The following is a 25,599-nucleotide window of genomic DNA, read 5'->3' as shown; positions in this document are numbered from 1 at the left end:
ATTAATGTAATGCTGCAGCTTCCCAGAGGCTGCTCCCGCTCCAGCTGCATGCAACGCTTTTCCGCTGGCATCTGTCTCCGCGCAAGGCGGGAGCTCCGCTCTTAGCGGCGGCTGCTGCATTAATTTACATTTGGAATGGGGAAGTTGGTCGCTGGAGTTGTTTGACGTTCTTGGCCCGGCTGGGTCGGTGAGGCCGAGCTGCTGCTGGGTGTCTGCGGGGTTCGTTCCGTGAGCCCCATGGAAATGGGAGAGGCAGGAATGGAGGGACGCGGTGTCCATGTGTTCAGTTTGCATGTTCCTGCTAAGGCTCTAATGCTACGGCGGTTATTAATAAAGAAAATAAGGTCAGTAAAAGAAAAGCTGCTGTAAAGGAGGATTCCCCGTGCGTAATCAGATTAGTGTAGTATGTATGTACTCAAACATAAATCCAAAAAGAAATCCTATCCTACTGTTTTTTCCCCCTCCCATTTTCCTTGGCAGTAGCGTTGATGAGGAAATCTCAGGAGTCTGGAGTTGGGACAGACATCTGAGAGTTTGGGGGAATATTTAAACTTGTCAGTCCCTTACACGCCGGAAGTTTGGGCTGGGCAGCTCCAGCAAAAAGGCCTTTGTGTGGGTGTGCTGATGACTGGCTGCAAATGGCACAAGAACAGCTGCCCCCTCGACCCGAGTATTTTGGCACTTCCTGTTCTGTTCCCTGCTGCAAACCAGAAGAAAAAGTTATTTTAGTTCTGAAGTTTGGTTTTAGGAGGGTGAATGACCAGTCAGGATCACTCCAGTTTATTGAAACCTGTAGTAGGTGTGATCAGCAGGATGAGAAGTGCTGAGGATGGAAAAGAAGTTCCAGGTAGGGAAGGAAAGAGTTGGGGATGAGGACCCCAAGCACTGGGGATCCTTATTGAACCTGGCTTCTATTTGCCTCTAACTTGGTGTGTGTGCTCACTGAGTCCAGGTAAGCAGCATCCTTCCAAGCAGTGACCAGGTCCTTTGGAGACAGCTCCTTTTCTGTGATCCTCTTTGTTTCAGTTGTTTCAGACCTTTGGTTTGCTCCTCAGCAGCTGGGAAACACAAGGTTACCAATTATTTATTGCTGCATGTCCAGCAGCAAACTCAGACTGCTGCATTCTCCGGAGCGTTCTGAATTGGCCTCTCACGGGGTTATTCATTTTGCATGAGGAAGAAACGAGCGTCCTGAACTAGTAGGCAGAAATTACTCATTAAAAAATTGGCTACTGTGGTTGTTTTACTGTCTTCCTCTGCATTTTGTCCACTCTATGTTTAAAATTATTTTTAATTGCATTTAAAAAGGAATGACTCATTGCTCTGAACTACGGCTGGGGTACAGTCTGGTGTTCATTTATTTATTTCTTTATTTAAATTTCTGCTGCCCTTCAATAAGACATCATACACACAGCTTATTGGGTGACCTTCACAGGACTGGGAAACTCCGTAAATAAATTCCCAAAGCCGCTTCAGACCGAGGTAAAGAACACAACACTGGCAGAAGTCAATCTGTTTTCCTATAAATCATTACCAGCCTCCCACTTTACCAAGCATTTCTTGCATCCTTAGGAAGGGAGAAGAGTACAAACAGAAGGGAAGTGAACATGTCTGTCTGAAGCTGTTGTACTGACTTTTGTTATCACATTGCACTTGTTGTGATAATGCTGAATGGAAATTGATATTAGCAATGTGCCGAGTTCCCGTTACACGGGTACCTTTGGGAGATCCTTGAGGTTAGTCCTGGCTTGCAGCCTGAGAGTAAGACTCACTGAAGGAGTTGTTTGAAACAAATTGGTATTTGTGGAGTTTTTACCATGTCTCTCAGTCCATCTAAGACATCTTTAAATGTGCCTTTTATTTGAAATATGTATTGAGGGCTTTTGCAGAACTGAGGATAATGTTTACATCTGAGAACCTGTTTTAGCAAGAACTGCATTTTGCCTGAAACACCTGTGTTATTACATATTAATTGGGCTAAAGGTACTGCAGTCAAGGTACCAGTGGCATTTGTGATATAAATCTTGATCAAGAGTGTACCGTATAAAAGACCAAGCTGTTGTAAATTACATGATGGAGACCCTTGTATTTGGAATAGGATGGAGGTTGTGTCTCTTAGCAGTAGGCAAGTGAATTATTTCTACTGTTTTTCCTTTTAGTTGTCAGTGCTGCACTTGTCAAAAAGAAATTTAAACACTTCTCACAATAAAAAATGCACTCACTTGAATAAAATTTGCAAACTAAATAGTGTCTTGCATGGGAATGTGGTAACTCTTGGGTACTGCTCTCCCACTGCACTTCTGAGCATGCAGGGGTAAATCAATGATCCTAATCCATTTTCTGATATGGAAAGAAAGTGTGCAGGAGTGTCTTCCAGAGTAATTTAACTGATCTCTGGTGAAGTTCCTTATCATGGAGCAATGTACATGGTAATTGTCCTGTGGTCTTGCTTTATTGATCCCTTAAATCCCTTTATTCTGTCTAATTTTCTTTTGGTATGACATCTGTCTGCCTGGATGTCCTTTTCCTGTTCCAGCTTTTTTTTTTCTTTTTTTTTCTTTTTTATTTTTCTTTGTTCTTTTTTTATTTTTTTCCCCTCCCTGAAATATGGTTTGAAGTATTTGTAAATCCAAAAGGAGGTGGATATTTTGGGGATTCCAAACTTGGAGTTTGGACTAAGAATTTAAACTGGAGACAGAACACCATGGTGTCCAGATGAAGAGTGCTGGAGTGGATGTGGGAAGATGCAGAACAGAGCTCCTGGCATTCTGCTTCTCCAGGGGTGTTCATGTGGCAAAAGGGCCCTGTGTTGTGAATCCATCCAATTCATCTCAAATCCTACAATTTTCTAGCCTGTCAGCTTATATGAGCTCTTAATAGATGTGTGTTAGTCAGTATGAAATCTGCTCCTAGACCTTGACAAAAATCTCTTCCTCAATCAGTGTGGGACTGCAGGAACCAGTTTTCTTATTTTTATTTTCTTTTCTCAAGGAGTTTCTCTGTAACTCTGCTGAATTTTGCTTCTTTTATGCTGTCTTTGATACTTTTTTTTTTTTTGCTGAAAGCTACTGCAGTCTTAGAGGCTGTTCACACCACAATGACTGTTCATCTGCTACTGTTTCTGCCTTTTCTAATCCACTGCCCAGGTTTTTCCCTACTGCGGGATGTACTTTGTCCCCTACTAACACTTGGCAAGACTTGAGGATATTTTAAGCTTCTCTTTCATGGGTGATTTAGGCCAATGCCTCTCCCAGCCTCTTTGCTTTGGACAGCATGTTGTTCACCTCCACAACTTTGCTAGTGCTGATTCTACTTCCATAATTTCAAAAATTTGCTTTGTTTGAAATCCACATTTTCAAGGCTCCTTTGAACTTCAATTTGATTTAAGCTTATTTTTTGTTTTACCTTCTGCCACCCTAAAGAATTAGAAGTAATTTTTTGGCAACTAGAATGGCTTGAAAAATCAGCCTAGTGAAGCACTTGCTTAGTAAAGCCAACATCCATCAAACTGAACATTTCTATTCCACCCATCCCTGCCTGCCATATCCAAGGGAAAAGGCTGCTAGAAAATTTCTTCCCCTTGAACTGAACTGATGAAATATAAGACATAATGAACCTGCTGCATAATGGATGTGGCCTAATGTAGGAAAAAGTAATTACAGTTAGGACACAAATGACTACGTGTGTTGAGACAGCATATAAAAATTAGTGTGCTACGGTGTTATTTGGGTTGCAAAACCAAGCACCAAGTAGTTATAAACTAATAGAATTTAGGCATATGAAGCTTTACCACTTCCATGAAAACCCTGTTAGCTACCAGCAGTGGAAGAGAGGAATTAAAAGTTTTCAATTCGTATTCCCCTTAGGTCTTCTGTGGGTTTTGCTGAAAAACAGTGGAAAAGCAAAATAAAAAAGGGGGAAAGAAAAGCAGGTTCAGGTGGGTTTGCAGACTAAGTTAATTTAGTAAACAGCTTCAGCTGCTCTGCTGTTTGTGCCAGATCAGCCCAGGTGGGACGGGAAACAGGCAAGCTCCTGCAATTGCAATTGCTCCCTGGCTTTCTAAGAGGAGCAATGGATGGGCTGGGCAGTTTCAAAGGGGCTCCATAAGCTTGTGCAGCTGCTGCTCCTTGGGTAGGGCCTTTTCACCCAGATTGGCAGCACCTGGAGCTGGAATGTTCCAGAAGCCAGCGCCGCCTCAGTCGGGGTGCTGGGCTCCTCCTGTGAAGCACAGGTAGGGGCTTGCTCTGGCCTTTAATGCTTTATTTTTATTTATTTTCCATATTTGTTTGTTGTAGAAGTGCTGAGGGAGCAGGTTGAAGTGAGGGTTGTAATTTGGTGCTGATTTGTGTGTCAGTTCTACTTTATTTCTGTGTGAGGGATGTTGAGGTTGTTGGTAGGTGTTCTGTTTTAGATGGATTGTGCCCTCAGGGAAGAGTAGAGGGTTTGACTGTTGGGTTGTTTGGTTATTTTCTCTTTTGTGTGGGTGGTTTTCTATTTTTAAAATACTTTAAATTTCTTTCTTTTTTAAAAATTTTTCCCACTTTTTCTTGTTTTTGTTTTTCTTCTGTTTTTTCTTTATTTTCTTTTTTCTGATTTTTTCTTTCCTTTTTTTTCTCCTTTTTCCTCAAAATTTTTTCCCCTTCAATTTATTTTTTTCCCTCAATTTATTTTTTTTCTTTTTTCTTTTCCCTCAATTTCTTTCTTTTTTCTTTTTTTTCCCCTCAATTTCTTTTCTATTTTCCCCTCAATTTGTGTTGGGGGGCAGGAGGGGGCTGGCCGCCATTTTGTGTGCGGGGCCCTGTCTGCCATTTGTTGTGTGGAGAGGGGGCTTCCCATAATTTTTTGTGTGGAGTGGGGCTGTTCATCATTAGGTTGTGGTGGAGGGGCCTGCTGACCGTGTTGTGTAGGGTGAGAGCTGCTCACCATGTCGTGCAGGGAGGGGGCTGCCTGCCATGTTGTGGGAGCTGTAGTGAAGCTGCAGCCACTGCTGATTGGGGTGCACTGGGGTGTGAGAGCGAACAAGCAGCAAAGGTTGCTTTGACAAAAAGCAGTGACTTGCCCACCTCCTGTTCTAGAGGATTTGCTTATTAAGCTGTTAAATATTGAAGGAGTAGTACTTCTGAGTAAATGAAAAGCTGGAAAACATGCAAAAATGCCCACACTGTCCAAAAGCCTCAAAATACTTGGTGAGCGTTTCTGTGCTGGACGCTGCACATGTCTGCTGGAAACACAGCCTGTTGCTCTTCATGTCTGTAGCATTGTTGCCTGTAGAGGTGAGACCTTTGTGAAGTTACTCTAGGGCTTTTTGCAGTCCTATTGTTCAATGAACGTTATACTGTGCTTGTATTTGGTGTCTTATTATGAAGTATTTATTGCAAAGTTGTTTTTGCAGAGGGCTACAGAAACTACAAGAGGTTGTTCTCTGTCTGTAAACGCTGCCTGGGAAATGGGTTGTAGAATCCTTCTGGCTGAGTGTTAATAAGGAATTGACTAACTGAGTTGGGAAAACACAATATGTTCTGTTCTGTCTGTCCTTTCCCTTTTATCCTTCTTTCTCAAGTACCTGATTGTCCTTACTGGCATGGTGAGTCAGCTGGGAACACAGAAACAACTGTGGTATCCAGCAGGATGCAGACTTCAAGATGTAACTGTATTCAAAAAATAAAAGCATTTAGGGAAAGGAGAGGGGAATGTGAGCTAGAAATGGTTGTTCATTGCCCACTGGAGATTTAAGAACTTGGGTGGGCGAAGCAGGTTGTATCCGACATCCATTGTTGATGCACAGATAGCTCAAGGTTTGCTATTGTGCATCTGATTGAAACGGTCTGATAAAATTTCTTCTTAAGCGCTTCAGGACCAAAAGTTGCACCTTGCTCACTGCAAGCGTCAGAAGTAATCCTGGACAGAAAAAAGGTTTCAGGGGTATTATTTGTTGTCTCTGCGTATGCAGTTTGGTTATTTACTTTGTCTTTTTTTTTGCTTGGTTTGGCCATCTGGTCTGGAAGCATTTTGATTTATCTGCTGAACTTGACTGATCCTGAAGAGAAGTAGGAGCACAGGATATCATGGGGCAGTTCAGACTTCCTATAGTAAAGGAATCTTTGTTTATGAACAAGGATTCATTCAGCAACATTGCCCTACACAAAATGTTGGGTGTTTGCCATATTAATGCTTTGGGTTTGGCTCTGCTGGTGCAAATGAAGGTGCAGCTGCAGGAGATGAAACTGCTGACCTGTCTGCAGGTTCTCTTTGAGTGCTGCTTTGACCAATTGTGTGTTTCCTTCAGCATTAAAGCTGTGCTTGCTGAAAACTGGTGAGAAGCTTTATGAAATGCATCCCTTGCTTCATTTGAGCTTTATTTAAGATGATCTGGGTGTTTGAGGGTCGTGTTTCAGGGGTAGAAAACAGGCTTTGCCACAAGCAGCATGTGTGTGAGGAAATGGTGCGCAACCAAAAGTCCTGTCAATCTTCCCAAAGTTGTGAGAGGTCCTGGCATAAGTTGTAAGCCCTGCTGGAGAACTTGAAGCTGATGGGATGCTTACAGCCATCTGATGGATGGGAATGCATTTCAAGCATTCACACTGGCTGGCTTTGAGCGGGTGACACGGTGCTGTAAATACCCTTGTAGTTTATCGTAGGTCAGAGGGCGAAGTGTTGTTTTATGAGCTTATCTCTGAAAAGATGGAGGGTGTCCAGACCTCATTCATCTTCTGCACTGTTTCTAAATGTTGTGGTTCCTGTTTTTCTTAAGGGGAAAAAAAAAGTAATTCTAGATTATTTGTGTATCTATATGTGTATATTCAGAAAATAGCCAACTGAGGGCAGTTAGTGTTTTACAGCTCCTCCATACCATCACAAATAGCTTGTACCTAAAATGTTTGAGTTAAAAACAGCACAACCGCCCCCTCTCCCTGAATGCGCTCCCACACATGCAACTCTGAGGGGAAAAAATAAACTTTGCTATTAATTGCGGAGTGCTTGGTACGTGATCCAAGCCAGTAACGGCTCTCGGATCCCACGAGCAGAACCCTTCTGAAGTATCCTTTGTAGGCTCTGTGAGTGTACTCAGAGACGGTTTTGTTTGTAGTTCTATCTTCCCAAAATCTGGCTTTCCCTCTCCTCTGGGTGTGGGACGGCTGCCAGCAGTCAGTGACCCGCGGCCCCCGCTGCTGCTGGGCCCGGAACGCTCCGGGCTGCGGCGGCACCGGGCGATGGAGGCTGCCCTGCCCTCGGATCTGCGCCCGGCGAGGGTGGCGGGAGCTGGCGGGCCTTGGCCAGCAGTGCACCTCTCGTGGCGGCTCTCAGGAGCTCTCTGGGAACTGGAAAACTCGGGCTTGCTGGATGTGAATAGCCTGGCCTCGGTTCAGGGCAGTTTTAGTTCCTGCCGGGAGCAGCAGCTGCTCGGTGCACTGGAGCCAAAGCCTGTGGGCTTGTGCTCAGGGGCATCACGTGCTGCATGTACAGCTCCTGTAACACTGCAAACTCTGGGAATTTTTAGATCCGGAGCGTGTCACTAATAATTTAGTCTTAGATTGCTTATAAATAGCTCCTTGTATCTGAACCTGCCCTTTAATGAGGCTATTTCTGTCACAGTTGGAGGCTTGCACTGGAAATGCTTTACCTGGCATCCCTGCTGGGCTCTTTGTTGTCTTGGTGTGTGCATTTTCTGTTCTCTCCTGGCTGGCTGGTGTTTGACAAGGAGGATGTTCCAAATAATTTTAAGCTTTTTTTTTTTGTGTGAACACTGTTGCGATGTACCTGGAAACCAGAATGTAGAGCTGATGCTGCTTAATCTTGCTTGAATTTTTCTGACTGTGGTTCTTTATCAGGGACCAAGAGCACACATGATTTGTCAGATGACAATAATTGATGAAAAGATGCCATTGCAGTCCTATTTTTACCCCCTATGCCAAGCAAGTGTCAGCACAACCTTCTTCAGGCTTTACTGAGGGCAAGAACAGGCTGTTCCCAGGGGTCACAGAGTGCTGAAAGCGATGGATAATAGACTTTCTACCTGCTGGGTGCGAGCCTTGCATAAGCAATGTGCAAATTTGAGGCTGTAAGTTTCACAATGGCCTGTTTTGAGTTGATAGATTTCATGTGCATTTGTTTGCAAACAGTCAGCATGGTTTAGGAAGGTGCTTGGAGCGGGAGCCCAGGCTCCTGCTATTTGAGCACTCATCCCATTCCTGTTACAGGAATAGTAAGCTGTTATGTGTGTCACTTCACCATTAGAGGGGGAATTTCATATTCAGCAAACCTTGGCTTTATTTTAATCATCCCAATGGATCACTTGCTGAAGCAAGCAGAAGCCCCAAACAAGAAACTTGATTTTTAAGTTCTTTATTATAAGGATGCAATTGGAGAAAATTATTTATTTTAAAAAAAGAATGAGAAGAACAGATGATCTTAAGTTTCTGTGACACTAAAATGACAAAGGGTGAAGCCTTATGGTTGTCAGAATGACAGGTGGGTAAGTCAGAGCAAGCAGGGAGCCAGAAGAGTTGGGTATAAATATATAGAAGTAAAATTACCTCTGCTAAACTCCTTTTGGCTCCAGTTGCTGCCAGTTCCCCTTCTATTTGTTCAGCTCGAAGAAGGGAGTCTATATTTAGTAAGGCAAATGTGTATGAAATCTATATCAAAGTGTTTTGTGTGACAGGTTTTGGAGGTGGTGGTGGTGAGATTTGGTACAAGGTGCAGGCATTGCAGAAAATCAATTGGTGCTCTATTTTTATAACATGGAATTACTTAATCAATGACATACTCAGCATGGGCTAATGAGTGATGACCTCTCATCCCCCAGTCTAACCCTGCTCTTGGCACTCATGTTTGAACTAAGCTGTTGCTGCTCCCTTGATGAAACCCTTCACCACTTGACAAACCCTTTGCAATGGTATTTTTAAAAACACCTGATTGCTGATGATTCAGTGCAGAGGTGAGGGGCAAACCTTGGCATCTCCAAGAGTGGTGCTGGGGGTGAAAGAGAGCTCTGATTATCTGTCATGTGACCTGACACAGCCTTTGCTGCAACTAAACTTAGTTTGGTATTCTGTGCACCTGTCAGCCTGCTTCTGGCTGTGCCTGTTTGGGAGGGTGCACACAGACCTAGACCTTTACCTGGAGCTGCCTCCCACACATCTGAAGGGCAGCTGCTCACCTCTTTGTGTTCTGCAGAGGGAAGTTATCCAAACCTCTCTAAGGAGCTGTCCTTTGGGGCATTGGGAAGCTCAGCAAAGCCTGTCTCCACTGCTGCTGTCCCATGGAGCTTTGAGTGGTGTCTGTGGGGGCTTTGGCACTGAGCTTTGTGGGGTGTGTAAGTGCAGTCTGCCTCTCTTCCCTGCAACAATTCCCGCTCAGAGTATGGCTGTATTGCATCTGTGATTTCTCTTCCCCTTTTCATCAAGGTTTTGCAGACTGGAGAAAATTGCTGAGCAACATTGTAGGTTTTGTTTTGTTTAAAAGTGAGTAATAGAATGTAATGATGACCGTGATCCTAATTATGATCTATCACTCAGAAATCCTGGAAATGCCATGTTTTGTGAAAACAAGCTCCTAGTGAACCCTCCAGCAGTGTTGCTATGACAAACCAAGCCCAGAGCATAAAGCAGTTGTCTGCCCAGTCCTGCTGCTATTCAACAAAGGTTTGAGCTGGTCACCTTCGTTTCAGCTACAGCTTGAAATCCTTTATTTAGGCTTTGCTGCTTCTGCAGAAGTAACAAAATCTGTATTCACTTAGGGACAGCCAACTTCAGGTCTGTGTAAAGAACAGATTTTTAATGCTTTTCAGTTAAGTTCTACTTCTGAAATTCACTGCCAAGGATTATTTAGAGTAAGTGAGTTGATGTTGCAACACAAGGTCTTGATGTGAACTGAATGCATGTAAGGGGTTGGAGAGGTAATACTGTATCAATATCCATCATCTTGGTTTTTAGTTCAGATGGGTTTTAAATAAGGTTTCTAAGGCTTGTACATGTAACCTGAGGAATTAATCTGCAAGTGCCTGGTGGCTCATTGTTGCAGAATATATGCTATCTTTGTTCAACCATTTCCAAGAGAAATTATTTTGTACTTGACACAGCTGCTCACTTGTAGAATGTCCAGTGTTGTAAAAAAAGGCTATTTCATGTCTTATTCCAAAGAGAAACTGCCTTTTGTTGAAAGGTAGTTGAAGGTTTCCATGCTGTCCTTTTGCTGTGGCAATATGTGTTTTTCAAGATCTACTAGGCAGCATATCTATCATAGACTTTGTAAAGAAATTGTGGTGACCCCTCCTGACTTTTATTTTTCCAGTGAGATAGCAAGAATAGCACATCATGACACACTTTACTGGAAGCAAAAAATAGGAAAATAGTGGCTTAAGGTAGGTACATTCAGAAGAAACATTTTCATATTGTAGGAAACTGAAAGGGTTAGAGCATGAAAAGTAAGTACTGAGAAATCAAATACAGTAAAAATTCCTTACTAGGTATGGGTGGTTTCTAGAATGTTTCTTAAGTTCTTGATATCTGTAATTGGTATATTGACTGTACTTGTCATAAAATAACCCTGACCTAAATGCAGTTACCAATATAGATGTGTTTTCTTTGATATAGGAGTGAAAAATAACATCATCTTCTTTAGAGATGACACAAATGTGTATTCTTGGTCCCTGTTTGTAGGCAGATGGAATTATGTATGGCAGAACACTTTCCATGGTAACATAGATTATGACAGCTGAGCCATTGACTTTTTTATACTTAAGATCGAGTGGAAGCCACGAAATAATTATAAAAGGTAACACTTCTCCTGCTTTTTTAATTCTGTTAATGATTATGTATTTCACTCAGAACACATTTAATGTATAATTTATACAATTTATGCACTACAAGTAGCACGTTTAGGTGAACATAAACATGCATATAGAAACCAGTGCACATTTGGAGAAATCCTTCTCTTCTAACGTGAACACACTGGACAAGGATTTGCTCTTGGCATTTTGTGCTGATTTTCCATCCCTCCTGTGGTTGGAAAACCTGTGCAAGTGTAATTGTATCTCTTGCTTGTAACTAAATATCTCTGTTAAGGATTCTGGCAATAGTGAAAGCACTGTTGCATCTTGATGCATTGGTTACATTACACTGCTCATTGGACTGAGAAATTTTTCTGCTGTGAAGCTGGAAAACACATGTCAAAATTTTACTCTGGTGCCTACAACAGTTTGAAACAAGGTATTGGGCAAGATGGGTATCCTCTGTTCTCTAAGTGGAAGCTGCAGGTAAAGTTACTTTTGTCTTGATTTAGGCAGCTTTTTATTTGTCTGTGTCACCCACAGGAGATAGAACACAAGTCAGCTTTTAAAGGGCAGATCAGCATCTATGTCAGTTTAAAATAATAATAAAAAAAATTTAGAAGCCTGTCTCAGGTTTTTGAGATGAGTTGTCATCAGTCATGATTCCCTGCCATGAGCACTCATGTCTTGCCTTCTTGAGGAGGGAACATCCAGTAATCCTGTTTTACCTGACAAGTGCCCTGCTCAGCTGGCATTGAGCTCTGGTTCCAAAGAAAACAGCCTCAAACCAGCTCTGAAACGTGGTGTGGAGTCACAGCTACACCATCTGTGACCTCAAATGTGGACTCCACAGAGCTGCCTTGTTTGGGTTTGCTTGACTTTGAGTGCAGGGGTTAAAGACCAGTTGGTGTTACCCTGAATATGAGGGGAAAACCCCTACAACTATTAAAATAAACAGACCCCCAGCCTGGGTGCTGCCATCAGAGCCCACTCTTTGGCTGTGTTGCCAGAAAAACACTTTGCTGTTGTGTGTTAGTAGATATGACAAATATTTCACTTCCGACTCCAAATTTACATTGTTGGGATTGCTGATGAGGAATTTGGACACCAGCAGACATGGGAAATGCTTGTGTTTACCCAGATGCATGAACTTGAGAAGAAGAGTCATGGAACTAGCCAAACATTTGAACAGTGTACACATTTCAGCTATCCTGTGTACAAACATGTTTGTGTATCATGCTGTCCTCAGGTTTTTAAATGCCCTTGCAAAGGAAGGACTGTAGTTAAACACCTGCACTGGGTCAAGAGCCCTGGGCAAGATTGCCTGGCTTGTGTAGCTGGGCAGTCTCTGAAGAGATAACCCAGTAGGAAAAAGCCCACCATGTTCAGTCACTGAGCTGCAGAATTATTACATTGGCCCTAAGTGCTTTTTAATTCAATTTGGTTTGTATTTCTTAAGCTTTTTCATATGTTGGGTATTGTAAGTCTTTGTTTACTGTATGTTTGCCAAAGCCAGCAAAGTTTGGACCTGTTAATAGACCTGTATGCTAAGAACTCTTAGATACTGAGATCTTAAAATTAGCAATGTGTTCTTCATTGTTGATAATTTTTTTTTTATCTTGTGAGAGGATGAATTTATACCTATTGGAGACCAGATCTGAATTTCCCATGTCTCTGCAAAAGCTTGTCAGGCAGCCTGCTGTTCACTCACATAGAGAAAGTTGCTGGAGCTGAGGTAAGGGTGTAGGTTTTGCTTTCAAACAGCTGCATGACAGTTTGTATCCTCACTTCTGGAGTTGCCCTGCTGGATTATCAACTGCTTGCAGGCACAGTTGTGTTGGAAGTGTGGTTAACTTCAAGGTGCTGCTGGTGAGATGGAGAGGTAAGATCAAAAAAATGAGCCTTTCATCCTGGTTTCACATGTATTAATGCATCAATAACTGAGATACTGGGGCAGCTTTAAGTTAGTTTTTTATAGCTTTTTAAGAAAAATAAATATACAGCTTCCAAAATGTCAGTAGCGCCATTTTCATACTGATTGCACTGTTGGGGGTATTGCTGATTCTACAGCTTTTGTGTATTTTCTAGACATAACTGTGCTATTGGCTGTATTGCTTGATGATTGCAAAACCTCAGCATTCAATTACTCTTAAAAAGAAAAATCAGGCAGTGACTGAGAATTTCAGCAGCAAGTCCCAAGCAATATTATTTTGAATGACTGGTCTCCCCCACAGTGGGAGAAATAAACAGGATGCTTGGCTTAAAGGGCCTTAAACTCAGACCTGACTGTGTCAGCTCTTCAGCCTCGTGTTTTGGGTGACTGTGGTTGCCTGTTTGTTCCATTTCCTACGTATGTTGGGCCAGTGTTAGTGGCTGTTATGTAAATGTGTCTAGAGGCTGAGTTCTATTTAACCAAAGATATTTCCAGTAATAGGGTTGTTTTCTTGAAAGTGCCTGGCTGGCTGTGTTTTCATAGAATGGTCTACCAGATAAATGAAAATAGTTTTTGAAAAATGCACTTGAGCTGTAGGCCAGCCCTCCATACATGTGTCCCTTCTTTCAGCCAAAATGTCAGCAGAGAAGCTTGATCAAAGCATTTTCCTCTGGGCACATTGAAAATTGTCAAAGATGAGATACACTATCAGAAATTTTATATTATTATCAACCAGCAAGAATTGTTGAGAGAATGGAGCATATCTGGTACTGTTGACCTTGGTCTAATGGGAATCCATGGGAATGAGAGCATCTAGACACAACTTGTTATGGGAAGCATTTTACTCAGAGCTTTCTCTTCATTAGTCACCTAAGAATTCACTGCAGACAGACATTTCCCATACACATTTTCCTAAGATGCCACTTGTGTTGCAACTTTAATGTTCAAATAATTCGGGCATCTCCTAGAGCAATTTTGATGGCTCCAAAGCTGCATTTCTTCCTCTTATTTCCGTCTAATGCTTTAGCAGTGTGGTTTGGAAGGTGTTTTGTCAGGGCACAGCCTTGAGTCATGCCAGGCCAAGATGCTGACAGATTCTGATAGTCTTTAAAACTGAGACTAAAACAAACCTGGGTTTTGTGAGCATCAGCACTGGAAACTCAGATGGAAAGGTTAGGGTTTTAAAAAAATGATGCCTTTGATGTGACAGCCAGTTAACTTGCTCACCATAAGCATAAGACAGAAATCTAGGACTTGAAGGCCTCAGAAAACTGTTTTGGTGCTATCTGTAACTTATCTGCTTTCAAGTCCAAAACCTATGAAACTCTTCTTTAAAAAGTAACTGGTAAAATTTTCTCTAAAATAAATGTGTTCTGGTTACTGTTTTTTGCACAAACCACTTGTTAAGAGATAAATTACAAGCATTGAGTGAGGCAATACTCTTCACAGAGGGGGCCCTCTGTGAAAACTGCATTTAACTTAGAGCAACAGCAAAAGGGGATAATTTTTGTACCTTGGGGAAGGCCCCTTTTATGGGAAATTGAAAGACAGACAGGAGAGAGGTAAACAAAACTGACAGTGGGAAAGAAGCAAAGAAAAAACAATGGAAGGCATCAAAGCAATTGGAAATGAAAGCAGAACACTTTGAGCTTTGTCCAACTGTTGACAAATTGCAGCCCAAAATATCTTGCTCATACATGAAAGTGTAAACATTTTAAATGTACTCTTCTTTTATTAAACATGTGTATGAAGGGGTTAGTTTTTAATGAGCAAATATCTGAGAACAAAAGTGGCTGACTTCAGTCAAAAAACCCAATTCCTTTAATTATTTTTTTCATGGGATGAGTGAAAATGAAACTGGTATTTTATGTGTGTTCTGTGCAAAGTATTTTTTTTTGAGATTTTTGGGATGAGTTGCAGAATAAAAATTGTCTGCTCATCACCTCACTGCTGTAGGTATCTTAGAGGCAGCAGAGCATGGGCTGTTTTGGCTGAGATTGCCAGGTTAGTACCTCTGCAGTGTATCTGATTTCCAGGGAGGGCATTTGGTATCAAATGACACAGCAGATAGCAATTCCTCAGTTTTGTTTCTTCTCAGGTATTATTTCAGGCTACAACTATGTAAGATCTGATTTTCTCAGTCTAAAATCTGTACTCTCAATGCATACTGGTAACATGCATACCTTGCAAATTTTGTGGGGGGAAAAAAAGAAGCACAAGTATTGAATTTAGTGGGAAATCTTGTCCTAAGGCTGTCCTACTCCACCTTCATAGGCCAAATGGAGATTGTTCAGGAGCAAGTGAGAATGGTGGGGAAGTCATGGATTGCCAGCCAGTTTATTTCCTCAGTGTAAATAGAGCATGTGTTTTCCATCTTTGCTGTTGCTTAGTATAGATTCTCTGCCTGGGAATACAGAAGTCAAAATGTCTGATGTGTGAAGTGTTTGCTGATTTTCCCAGGGATATGCAGAGCTGGCTCTGGGTGACTTCTTGCCCTCCCTGCCAGACTCCTCCATGGATGGCTTTGAGCTCATCCCTGTTTCCAGCCTGTAAATGCTCCCTCTCAGTGCTGCACTTGGCCTTTAGGAGACACTTGAGCCCTGCTGTGTGTGCTCCCCCTGCCTCGCTCCATGCCCTTGGACAATTACAGCCCAACAGCAAGTGCAGCAGAAAAGGGAAATATTCCAGATTTATTGTGGAGTCTGAGCTTGTGTTTTCCTGAAACAGGAGCTTTCTTCCAGTGGTATTCAGCAAGTGGCCTTTCTCACAGGAACTGTGCCAGAAGATGGCATTGCTGTACACAGAGCACTCATCTCCATTGCAACAAGTCATTAGGAGGAGTGGAAAAACTGCAGCCTCCAAGCCCATTAGACTGAGTCAGGCTGTCAGGAAACGAGTTCGCCTTCATACTGCACGTCAAGGACAGTTCCATTAAAATATATAATGTGCAAAGGTTGTTTTTGTTTCTAATTGTTGCTGTTTAACAAGAAGCTTTTGTTTAGAAGTTCAGATTCATCTGTAGGTTGAGGGGGTGTATCTCAATACACTGAACTCTTTTTATTTTCAAGTGGGAGAAGGAGACACTATAAAAATCCTCCCTGTTCACACTGCCTCCTGCCAGTGTCTTAGTCTTTGACTTCAGGCTCTCCTCATTTTCCTCAACACACTTTTTCCCAGCTATCCCTCAGGTGCAGTGGGAAAAGTATTTTCAATGAATTTTGTTTGAGAATGGCCTATGAGCAAGAGTAAGTAGCTCTTGGTGCACTCCAAAGGCTTCTGCAGTGTGTTTAATCCCAGAAGATAGTAAGCATCCCTTGTGGTTAGGTGAAAGCCTGAGGAAAAGTTGTACTCAATTAGGGAAAATGTGATTTTTCCAAGTTTGTGCTTTATAGCATATTTTATCTCAGCGAGTGAACACTGTAGCTCTGATTTCCACAGGCCATAGGATGAATTGATGTGATGAGACTACAGTTTGTCTTGGGGGAAAAATCAGAATCTAAGTTTTTCTGGATACTGTAGAGTAGATGCAGTCTGTGGATCTGTGCTGGTGTAAGGATTACAGTGTGGTGATCTCTGGGAATGCTGATGGATCTCCCTGTTGTGGTTCAAGCTCTGCAGGGAATTGCTAGGTTTGTTGGAAAGCTGCTTGTTCCTGCTGAGAGCTTTGGAAAAAGACTTAGGTTAGCTCATGTTGGTGGCTGAACTGCAGGAGACACCTCCTTCACTTGTGGCCCTAATGCTGAACAGAAATGCACAGAAATGTAATTAGGAAGACATAATGCTGGAAATGAACCAATACCAGAGAGCTTCCTTTTGCCTGCTCTCTAAATGAAGTTAGATTCCTTTACCAGTAAGGCTTTGAGGGGAAGGAAGGGGAAAGCAAAAAACAGTGGAAAAACAAATTGATAGAGTGTAGAGCAATTGTTTGAAGTAATCCTTTGAAGCAAAAAATGACTCCCCAGCATCCTTCACTTGCTAATTTGGCTGTGTGAGGTTTCCTGATGGGTTTCCATTCAAAACTGGTGGATTTTAGAAGCAGAAGTACATAAGCACTCTCCTTTTTCTTTGCCTTTCCCATTCCTTGGTCAAAGTGATTCTGTGGGATTTGCTTTGGGGTTAGTGATAGATCGCTAAGGTGGAGACCCAAATCTGTGGGTAGATGTTATCTAGTCCTCCCTGCAGGTGGAGCCTCCCCTGGGAGGAATATGGATCTGCTTCTGTAGAATTTCTGGTCCATCCCTTCAGGAGCAGTTCCTTTTGGGAAGCATCTCCTGGCTCACTGCTGCCCTTGCCTTTGTGAAGTAACTGTCATGGAAAGTGCAATTTAAAACCCCCCAAATGTACCATGTTGCCTTTGAAACACACAAGGCTCTGGTCTCCAGTCATCCAAAGCTGTGCTGTAGCCCTGGGCTAATTGCACTTGGCTCTGCCTGGAAGGTGTCAATTGTCCTTCCTTCAGTGGTTTAGGAGATGGTCCACAAAGGGCTTTTCTCACAGCTGGCCTTTGTGAACTTCGATCTGAAGAGATCGATGCTGGAGAGAATATTTTTCTTCAGTAGCCTGTTGCTGTGCAGACAACTTATTTAACGGTGAAACATTCCAAGCAGGAGAAAACCTGTCATGAAACAGCAGAACAAGGAGCTGTTTTGGCCACTCCTTTTTGTTAGCTAGGTAAGAAAGACAGTTTAACTCCATATTGGACAAGGCATTCTGAAGCTCAGTGGATATGGATGCATCTTTGGGCAGTAAGGTGTCACTTTAGCTTTTTATTGTGGATTTTTAATTTGAGCTGAGTCACAAGTGATCAGCCTCTGGCTTGAGCTCAGTTCTGTTATGCCTGTGGCAAGGCAACTGGACTGCTCAAATGTCAGAAAATGAAACATGGAAGAACAGCTTTCATTAGTGAAATGACCTGTTCCCTCTAAGAGCTGCTTTGACACCCAATTTACTAAGCAGCACTGAAATATTGCTGCTCTCCTCCTCCTTCCCAAAGCTCCAATGCATGTGTATATAGGTGTATTTCCTTAGTAAAATCTCTCCTCTTTGGCTGTGCTGGGCCTGCTCCAGAGTTTCTTTTGCACTTGGGATTTGCTCCTATGTAATTCCAGAAGGGGTTAGATTTGAAGTGGGTGCAGTATTATGCTGCACTCTTTATGCAGTTGGAGCTAAAAGCAATATTGATTGCATTTGCTATGAATGAAACAACTGAGATGTATCTGGAAAATGAGAGAAGGAGGAATGGAGAAAAACAAATGAACGTTTCATGCCACATATTTCAATGCAGCAATTTCCTAGCTTTCATCATTCCTGAGTTCCTTGGTGTTGCACTTGGTGTGTGTTTTGTGCTGCAGGGTTCAGAATGGCCAGCCCCATCAGGCTGTGCATACAGCCACTGCTTGCTTTGGTCTCAGAATGATCTTGTAGGTCACATTAGTCATTTTATGTCAGATGTGAAAACATAATGTAATTAATTTGAAGGGGGAGGGAATGTACAGAAAAAGATCTGTTAAGGTAGTGTTGCTGGATTTTATTTTTTTAAACTTCATTTACAGTTTTAATGGGAGTATTGGGAACTGTTGAATCTCTCAGTGTTGGTTCCAGACAGCACTGACAAGAGCTGTGTACAGCTTCACAGAATGGCTTCTTTCTATTTTTGCATTTCTCCATATTTCCTGTTCTCTTTAACCCTGATCTCCTGATTTTTTGTAGCACATCAAAGACTATCTTGTGTTTCTTCTTGATGTGTGGGTTAATATTTTCTTACTAAAATTATCAAACCTTACGTGGCTGAAACAATTGAGGCTTCAATGTGTTTGCACTATAAGATTTTTATATGCTTAATTATTGAGCTTTTTTTAGCACAGAGCACAGCTATGGAAAATACCTGGTGCCCTTCTTTGTAGGTTCCCCTTACTGCACTGAGGAAGCCCTAATATTGTAAAAGCATGACACTTGGTCTGTTCCATGTCTAAGTAGACATGGTAGAATAGGAGGAGAATGAGGTGTTAGCTGTGATCTTGGAACCAGCTGGTATTTTGAGTGCCACTGTCCTCATGCAGCTGAACATGTCAGACCACATGAGTCAGCACATGGAGCTGTTGCAGCAGGGGTCTGTGTTGTGCTGCATCTCCCTGAGGTGCTGACATGCTGCTTGCTCTCTGCCAGCCCTGTGCCATGACATGCCTTTCTTTCTGTCCCTAGTTCTCTCAGTCTCTCCTTTTCCAGGATTTTGCCTTTGGATGTCTCTTGGAGTACTGGCTCAGACTTAATTTCTCACTACAGCTTTGCACCTCAAACAGGTTGATCAGCCATGAGGAGATCTGGGGAGACCTTCCAGTACCTAAAGGAGCTCCAAGAGAGATGGAGAGAGACTTGTCATGTTGGCATGGAGTGAGCAGAGAGAGGCCAGACTTATGCTGGATATTAGGAAGAAATTATTGTCTGTGAGGGTGGTGTGGCCCTGGGTGGAGCTAGAGGCAGGACCAGGTTGCTTCCCAGAGAAGCTGTGGCTGCCCCATCCCTGGCAGTGTCCAAGGCCAGGTTGGACAGGGCTTGGGGAAGCCTGGTCCAGTGACAGCTGTCCTTGCCCTTGTCAGGGGTGCTGAAAGGAGATGATCTATAAGATCCCTTCCAACCCAAGCCATTTGGTGATGCTATGATTATTTGAGCATAGCTGTACTCCCAGAAGTATATGATCATGCAGCAGTAAAGCACAATTAGCACTGTTTGCTGCCCCCAGTGTGGCTCAGCAAAGCTGTCTTGAAGCAGCTGCTTTGCTTAGTTTCCCCTTTTCCAGGCACAGCTCGGTGCTTGGTTTGTCCATGACTGGCCAGTCCCAGATATCCCCTCTGTCCATTCCTGGGGGAAGCGGGAGAGCGAGCACAGCGCTGTGTGTGCGCAGTCTGGCTCCCCATGCCGCCCCGCTGAGAGCCGAGCGCGGAGGGTGCCCACGCAGGTTCCTCCCCCGCCGCGGGCGGAGGGGCGGCGCGGGGCCGGGGCCGCCTCCCCGGGAGCCGCGGAGGGCCGGGAGCCTCCGCCCCGCCGCTCTAGAGTGGGCGGCTGGTCCCGCCCGTGGCCGCCGCCCGGCGGGGGCAGCAGCGGGCTCCGTGCCGTCCTGCGTGCTCCTGTGCCAGATCTGGCGTGAGCGGGCTCGGACGTACCGAGGGAGGGGACAGGGAGGCTCCCTGCTCGGCGCTGTCACGGGCGGGGGGCGGCCGGCAGCGCCCGCGGCTTGCGGCAGCACCGGCGCTCGGACGGGCGGCTCGCAGGGACGCGGAGCCGAGGGAGGAATACACCCGTAAGTCACCCGGGGTCCATGGCCATCCAAGAGCCCGTGCGAGGGTGTCGTGTTTCGTGCCTGTGGTTTGGGTGGTGGGGTTTTGTGGGTTTTCTGTTTCCCATCGGTGTTTGTCGATGGCAACCGCAGAGCTTGTCCCGCGTATGGAACTGTGAAAATGTAAATATCAGGCAGAGATTATCGAAATTTGTGTTTTCCATCAGAAGCAGGAAGTCTGCCTTTTGCCAAAATAACATGTCAGGCAGAAGAGGGGATGGGCTGGGAAGCCCCCGTTCGTATTGCTGGGTGCAGAGAGAATTGTCTGTGCCATCCTACAGCCGGGTAGCGCTGGTAGGCACAGGTGCTCTTGCTGCATCTGTGGAAGAGCTGCATGGAAGGGGGGCTTGCCTCAGCTGTGCAAACTCTGCCTTTCTGCAGTCATCAGGTGAGAAACAGCAGAGGGAGATTGGTCAATTTTTTCTGTATCCTCTGTAAAGAGCTGTCCAGAAAAAAATTCCCTTCAATGTTATGGGAGGGGATTGCTAGAGGAGATGGTCAGGGTTTCTGGTTCTTGCCTTGGAATGAATGAGGGCTCAGGGGAAGGCAAATGTCCCCAGTTCCTGAGGTTTTCTCCCTTCCCTTTCTTTCTCCTTGAGAAGCCTGACTATCAGACATGCATGCTAAATCCTTGTTTCCTATTTAATTTTCTCTCATGATATTATCAAGCAACACTAGTGAGCGTTTCTGATACTAAACATCTGAATGTAGAAGCTGTTCATGTCTGCTCCTCCACCAAAGGATTTCCAGGCTCCATTGGCAGCAGTGCACAGATTGTGACTGTGCAGGAGCCAAGGATGGAGCCTAGACTAAGGCCCTTGGGTGTGTCACCTCTTGAAAAGACAGATTGATTTAACCTATTTCTTCCCACCTTCCTATCATTTTGTACAGATGAGGAAAAAAGGTGATACCAGAGATGTTAATTAATCTTTCCCATTTTACTCTTAGTTATGTTCCTCTATTTTTGTTTTTGTTAGGGTGTTGAGGAGGGACAATCCATCCTAAGAACATGCTTCAGCAGCCATGAGTCACTGTACATGGATGGGGTCGTGTCTGTGAAATTCCCCTGTTGCTGTTTGCTTTCTTCATTTTTCTGCAAAGCGGGCTTGAGCTTTGAGGAGGTGTTACTGGAGAGTAGGATGTTGTAGCTGCTGGAAAATGTGTGTGTGAATCTGTTGCACTTTTCACTCCAAATCCTTTCCTTTTTTTTGGTAGCACAAGATGGGAGAGTGGGCTGGTGTGGAAGAGCAAGGAAACACTTTTAATAAGTTCTTCTGCCTTTCTGTTTGACTTTGGTGCATTGTGCATCGATGTTACTTCCAGAGTCTGTGCTCACAGAAGGGCAGAGCCATGCAGAGGCTGGCACTGGAGGCTGGTTATTGCTTGAGTTAAAGGCTAGGCTAGTACTGGTACTAGTCAGGTTAGCACTGGTGTTCCAGGACTTCACCTGATGGCTGCTGTGATTGATAAAAAACACTCTGCTGACCTGGATAGATTTTTGGATCAGCTTCCCAACTGCCCATCTGGATAATTAGGGACTCTAGATTTCAGCAGGCTCTCCCATTCCCAAAATTGTTTCTAAATGTTTAAATAGGAAAATCAAGTCTTACCTTTCTGTTATTTTGCTAAAACCCAGTAAAAAGCTAAGTATGGTTCTATTATAAATCTTGTTTAGGGTTTTGCCAGATTATTTGGTTGGCTTGCATCATTCTGCCTACCGTGGCAAACTGTGGGCATTTCAGTGGTGTGGACACAATCCTTGACTTGTCTTTTCATTCTCTGCACTAAGCTACACTGATATGGTCAATAAATTATCACTTCCAATGCTTCTTGGGTGTTCTCAGAGTAATTAGACCCCTCCTGGCCCTGCTACATTGGTACCTCTGAGGAAATAAGAAAAGCCTCTTGTGACTGGTCATGTCCTCTCCCATGGAGTGATTTACTCTGGTACCTATATGACCCTGTGGACTCTGTAATGAATGGGTTTAAAGAGCTGAAAGCAGTATTCTGTTGTGCTCTCCAACAGCTTAAATCAGGGGTGGCTTCACTGTAATTTGTAGTCTTGTGGATCCAAGGCTGGAGTCATGTTAATCCATTTCGGAAGCAGTGGGACGGGAGCCAGTTCCCAAAGCTCTCTGAATCGCTTTTTGGGGAAGGTTCTGAATGTAAATCATGACAAGTCCATGACTAGAAAAGAAAAATGTGGCTGTCAGATCATAATGCTTTGGAGGAATAAATGCCATTTAAAGTTTAGTAAATTTTGTGTTCATGGGTAGCTCTAGTCTTGCACTGCTCTGCAAGCTCTGTATTTGGGTCTCTTTAATTGGTGTCTCTCGGGCATAGAGCACGAGCAGATATCTTGTATAGTAAACAAAGCAGCAGATTTAAGTTAATGCTAATGTGTTTGCAGGCTGAGCCAAAAGCTTTTCAGGGTTATTATAACGTGCTGGGCATACAGCCCATCGATCTAAGTGTCTGGAGGAGACAAAAGTTATGGATTGACTCATTGTACGAATCAGCTCATCTGAAAGTCAGATTCTGCTATTTGTTGCCATCAGTAATTTAGTCGTATTAAGTACGGCTGAGGACGGGTGGCAGTGTGGCCGGAATATTGAGATGGGATTTCAGAGATCCCAGGAGAGCCATTCCCTGCTTTGCCTCCACAGATTTCCTGTGTGACCTGGGGCAAGTCATTAAATGTTTCAGTAGAGTAGGGTGGTACCGACTGCTTTTTCACAGGGTGTGTGAAGATTATTGGGTTAGATCCATTTGTGAGGGGATCATATAAATCAAAATACAATATCAAGCAGCACATCTGAACAGTGTGTGCCTCGTACATAACTACACAATACCTGGGTCTGTAAGTCAGCCTGTGTATGTACTTCATACTATAATATACTTACATGCCTATGTTTTAATTTTGGCAATAAATCCTGTGGGGCAACTATGAGAAAAGCCTTTGCTCATTGTCAATTCCAACCTAGTGTTCTGAGACTGTTGCGGTTGTTAAACGCAACATTGACGTTCGTTGTGTACTGACAATGACAAGATAATGCAGGCTCTGATGAGGGCTTAAATATGTAATTCCCATGTGCTGGGGATAACGGCATGGAAACCTCTCCTGCAGCAACTGCTGCTGATGGCAGTCCAAAATTATTTGTGTATTTCACTTTGGAAGATTTAACTCCTGAAAGTGGCGCAGTCCCATTCATTGGGAATGCTAGGCCAAGTGTAAAGAGTCTGGACATCTTAAATTATGTAAACTCTGATCCTTCAAATTAACACCTATATACAAACTTAGATTTTAAGCTTCACAACCTCAGCCCTACCTTAGAATAAACCAACAAGATACTGGGATCTTTCGTCTTGGATGCCGAATATTTGTGTTCCATGAACAACTTCATCAAGGCTCGTTTAACTACACAGAACAAAGTTCCTAAACTCTGGTACAGCAGTTTTAATTGTGTTAGCCATCCTAAATGGATGATGATGTATAGCAACTGGTCAGAGGCTGCTAAAGGTGTTTTTTCATATTATATAACAGTTATAAATTAGGGTTTTACAATCATAAACAATGCATACTGGTCATGTAAATATGTTTCCTCGCTTTTTTATTGTATCCCTTGCTTTTCAGCACGTATTCCCACTTTGTCACAAAGCTCAGCCTTGTTGGCTATGGGCTGCTGCAGAGGGAAACCTTCCACTTGGAATGGGCATTTTGAGCAGGAGGTGGGATGGGTGTGGGTCTGTCTGAGTGCCAGGCCCCCAAAAGCCCAAGGGGTGTGCAGTGTTGAGGCTCCCCCAGCTTCCTCAGCAGCACCAGCGCTGTGGTGTTTTCCCCTTGTGACAGGCATGAGCTGTGTCTCCCTTCAGATGAGTCTGCTGTAACCATTGTTCAGAATTAGTTTATTTTTTGATAGGGCCTGTTTGGAAGAACATCAGAAATGCATGTTTGGTGCTCCATGTTTTTCTTGGCTAAGTTTCCAGCTCTGTGTTTTTCTTGGTTAAGTTTCCAGCAGAACACCTGTTCCACCTCCAGACTCACATTTTGCCTTCCCACCCCAACCAGCACCTCTTCTGCATCCCTTCTTCAACCTTTGCAGTGAAAGTGGATGATGGAACTTGTCAATTGACCACCTTCCTGTGCTGTTTCTTTGGCTTTCATCTGGGCCCATGGGTTAAATTCCAAAGACTCTCATATCATTTGCTTCAATTTAGGTTGAGGAAGTCTTTTCTTATTAAAGGATTGGCCTGAAAATTATTTCCAAGTTGCTTCTAAAACTTAATTTCAATGTCTTTTAGAATATCTTCATCCTCCCCCACTCTTTTGATTTTTCCTGAAAGAGGCTTTCATTTTAATTTTTCCCCAACTTTGTAACAAGGTTTGGAGAGAAGAAGCAAATAAGTTATAAAAATACCTATTTATATTTAAGAAATTTATGCATACACATGTACATACATCAGTAAAATAGAAAAATAGAAAATTTGACTCACCACCTCTTAGCTCACTCTAAAAATTCCTTTTGGAAAGTAAGGGAGGGAGAACTTTTTAAAACAAGCAACCTACATCATTATTTTAAAAAAGGTAGTTAATCGAAAATGTTTTCTACCATGTTCTGGAGTCTTGAAAACTGTTTATCAAGATGACTATTTTGAATGTAAAGCCATTTTTCACATGATAAGCAAAAAATAATGATCCCTTGGGCTTCTTTTTACTTACAGTGCACTGATGCACCACTCACTGTTAACAATAGTTGAACTCTATTGGGATTTTTATTTTGTGGCTCAGCACAGTTTTGAGGCTGTAGCAGTCCTACAGCTGTGCTCCAGTTCCTGAGCTCATAGATGGCAGTATATGTTTTTACTTGTGTAAAAAAGTAGGTATAGTCCCATCTGCTGTTTGAAGCTGTGGAGAGAATACCTAATGCTGTTTCTTTGGTTTTCTCTGGGAAAGGATGTAGGGCAGTGTTGAGATTTTAGTACATGGAGATGACTTAAGTCACTTGTGGCTTCACAGTTATAATCTACCTAGAGGGAAACTACAAAATCAGCTGCAAAGGAATTTAATGTATTGCACCTTGTACAGAAAATGCGGTTCTTAGCATGGTTTTGATCTTAAACAGGAAGAACCTTTATGAGACCTTCAATTTCTATTTATGTCTTCAACAGAAAGTTGATGACTACTAGAAAAAAGTATTTATCCATTTTTAACAAGATTAATTGATTCAGGAATTTGTTTGTAAGCAAATAAATCAATGTTATGCTTTGAGCTGAAGCAAACATGTCATCATGAGCTCTTTTGATTTCTCAGTCTTTTAAAATAGTGACAGTGACTTAGAATCTTAATTGTGGGCAGTTAGAGCCCTGAGCAGCACAGCAGCCAGGCTCATTTCACACCACACTTTGCTTTGTGGATGTGATACTCAGAAACACAAAACCATGCAGCCTCTTGCCTGCCTCTGTGGAATTCTCAGCCCTGCTGGATGCTCTGTGTGCTTCCCCCCATCACCTGGGGGAGTGAAGGGTGCGGGGTGGAACTGCTGAGGCCGCGCTGCGGGGACT

At 43.2% G+C, this 25,599-nt stretch overlaps 1 protein-coding gene across 2 annotated transcripts in view; it reads left to right on the top strand.

Annotated features, from left to right (window-relative positions):
• Nucleotides 1–25,599, top strand: part of ANK2 (ankyrin 2) — a 274,320-nt gene that overhangs the window by 473 nt on the left and 248,248 nt on the right. Inside the window, exon 1 of one of the 2 annotated variants that reach the window (XM_058023868.1) lies at nucleotides 19,855–20,001. The exons of the other annotated variant lie outside the window; for it this stretch is intronic. The gene's annotated coding sequence lies outside the window, so the exon portion shown is untranslated. Of the gene's footprint in view, nucleotides 1–19,854; nucleotides 20,002–25,599 lie in introns of those variants that run through there. 2 annotated transcript variants of the gene reach the window in all.

Source organism: Melospiza georgiana, chromosome 5, assembly GCF_028018845.1.
Source record: "Melospiza georgiana isolate bMelGeo1 chromosome 5, bMelGeo1.pri, whole genome shotgun sequence".
Lineage (NCBI taxonomy): Eukaryota > Metazoa > Chordata > Aves > Passeriformes > Passerellidae > Melospiza > Melospiza georgiana.
The sequence above is the reverse complement of the archived record's forward strand: the minus strand, read 5'-3'. Positions and strand labels throughout refer to the sequence as shown.